Raw genomic sequence first — 2,818 nt, forward strand, 5'->3', positions numbered from 1 at the left:
CATGCTAGCCCTATATTTTTCAAGCAGTAATTCTGCTTTGGATTCAAAAGCGGTTTGTGTTGAAGCAGACTGGAAAGCAACGGTTTGTACCCTCTCTATTATTTGCAGTGCAAATGTCAAGCAAAATTGTACCCAGCTGGTCCCACAGCAAACTCTGCCACTCATCCCCTGCTGTAGGACGTGGCTAGCTGAATGCCAGCGCTGGTAGCCAGGCTGGGCTGGGACCGGCCGGGGGCACGGTAGCTCCAGAGGCAGGCCCTGCGTCTGCACTCCTGGCCTCAAGGCATTTCCTAAGAGTTTGGATCTAGAGGTTCAAAACCTCACCGGTACTTGGGGCTCTCTTTATTGCCCTTCTGGCATGGGCCCTTTGAGCAGTCCTATTGCCAAATTTCCCCTTCAGCCAGGTATGCTGGGAAGGATTCCTTGTTTTTCTTATTACAAGCTTGTGCAAAAGCATGACTCAGGGAGCTGGGGCTTTGAAAAGAAATCGTAGTGTGCTGCAACACCTGCGAGAAATGTGGTCAAAGCTGGCAATTAGTACTAAAGTTGTCCACCTGGCCCCAGGTGCCTCACAGGCCTTAATGCACCCACTCCAGTGACTGGCATGTCTGTTTGACCATACCAAGAACGGGAGCTCCCAAAAATGCATCGTGTAACCCGTTAGCAGTTTAACTGAGGGATTACGGGAGCCCTCTGTTCATACCTGACTAGAAGGACCGTGGGCAGAAAGCCTGCATCGGCCACAGAAAGGCCACACGGGCAGAAACCCCTCCCTGACGCCAGCAGCAGCTACGTGTGCCAGAGGAGAGGATGGGGGCATTGCTGGTGCTGCTGCTCCTGCAGACGCAGAGAGATCGGGGTCCACTTCAGCAGCGGCTACAGACAAAAGCCAGGCCGGCTTCCCAGGCTTTCTCCGTACACGCAGAGAGATGTTTAACTCTAAATATAGGAAAGCAGCCCACAAGCCAGACGAGAAAGATTTCAACACCACTGCCAGAAACAACAACAAACTGCACCACGGCCTTTATTTCCAGTGGTGGGTAAGCACGGACGCCTCAGAAGAGGGCAAAAAGCCGCCTCCCTCTCGCCCCCTGAAGTTACAGATGGAGGAGAGAAAAGTACCTGACTTCCTACGGCACGTGTTTTCGCTCGGGGATCTCCACCCCAACAGCCAGAGCTCTTCTGAATGCACTTGGGTCTGAGGCGGTGCAGAGGGGGAGGGTAACCCCAAATCCTGCAGCCAGCGGGGAGGAGCTGCCTCAATGGAACCCTTCCGGCCTGAACCCCCTTGCTTAGAGAGCAAGCCGCGTTTCAAAGCATCATTTTCCAAAAGGGTGGGGAACGTGGCTGTGGGAATCGGTCACTGTTGCCACGATCGTCAAACAACTCCGGCTATTTGTCAGCTGGTCATAGCAGAGGCTGAGTACTTTCTGTGGCTAATGTAAACTAATTTTTCCTACACCGAATGTTCTGCTGTCGCTAAAGTATTCAGTGGTATTTTCCACGTGGCGGGTTGAGACTTAAGGCTTCTAGCGCATGCCATATCCAATTCTCATTGCGTATTGGGAATAGCAGTGACTGGAGAAAGAAAAATAAAGAGCGGTATAAATGTATTTATGAGATTTAAAATAAAAATGTGAGGCTGATATTTCCAGCAATAAAAATAAAGCAGAATTTTAAAATACCACAACTATGCTCGTCAATAGCCATACTCAGCTGCCCCTGCAGCCTACCAGAAAGCATAAATACGATTTTTGCTCATTACATCTCTGCAGTAGAACAACAGAATTCCAACGCAAGGGGTGCTATCCACATCCTACTCTACTAAATCCAACATCCTCTTTCTAGAGCCAAGCTCAGGGTCCAGAAGGTACTCAGCTGACCAGCAGACTGAAAATGCAGAGCAGGCACGGGCTGCAGCGTGTCCCCAGGAAAATAAGCTGCAGGGACACAATATGTGCCAGCAAAGGAGAGGTGGGAACTACTTTGAGGTAGGTTTACTTTGTGAAATATTGTTGAGATGCTACCCAAGGGGGTCACAGGGGTGGAGCTGGGCTGTGAGAAGCGGCAACAGGCAACTGATTGCAGCAGCGGGCAAATGTCATTAAAAATTCAGCATGGAATTAATTAAAATCTCAGTATGTGTCATCTCCTGGATGTGGCTGGGGAAATACTCAGGGATGCTGCTCTGATGCCTGCTGGGGTTCTGGGGAAAGGGTGCTCGCCCCGAGAGAAGGCAGCTCGGCGGTGAAAGAAAAACTGCTTCACCAAGTGGTACTCAAGGCTTGTCAACACCCGTCCTGTCCCCAGAGGTGCCCCATGCACCACACTGAAGGGACCGGCAGGCACAGAGCAGGCACAGCACACATGCGGCCTCAGCTACAGCCGCTCGGGTGACAACCGCCCGTGCCTCTGGGACTTCCCACCCCAGGGGCACATGGCACTGAATGGGCTTTTCTTCCATAAACTGACTTGATGAGAGTTTCTTTGACCTAATATCAACGTTTCACACCTGGAGCATCCCATGCCAAGGATTCCCAGAAGCTAAGCAGCAGCAACTTTGTCCCCCGTGTAGTTTGGGCATACGACCCCCCTGTGCAGGACCTGGACGCACTGCCCTCGGGCCCGGGAGGTGCTGCCCCGGTGACCTGGGCCGGCTTAACGCGGTTTTTGCACGGGATTCAGTCAGGGCCTGACGGCCACAGCCGGCCTCGGGCTCTGCTTGCTCCGCTACCGGCTTCCCAGCGGTTTGGCCCGCCTGGGCTTTCCGGGCTCCTCCGGCCGTGCGTCCGTGCCCCGGGGGCAGCGGGCGGTTCGG

Source organism: Egretta garzetta, unplaced genomic scaffold (genome assembly GCF_000687185.1).
Source record: "Egretta garzetta isolate BGI_Z169 unplaced genomic scaffold, ASM68718v1 scaffold122, whole genome shotgun sequence".
Lineage (NCBI taxonomy): Eukaryota > Metazoa > Chordata > Aves > Pelecaniformes > Ardeidae > Egretta > Egretta garzetta.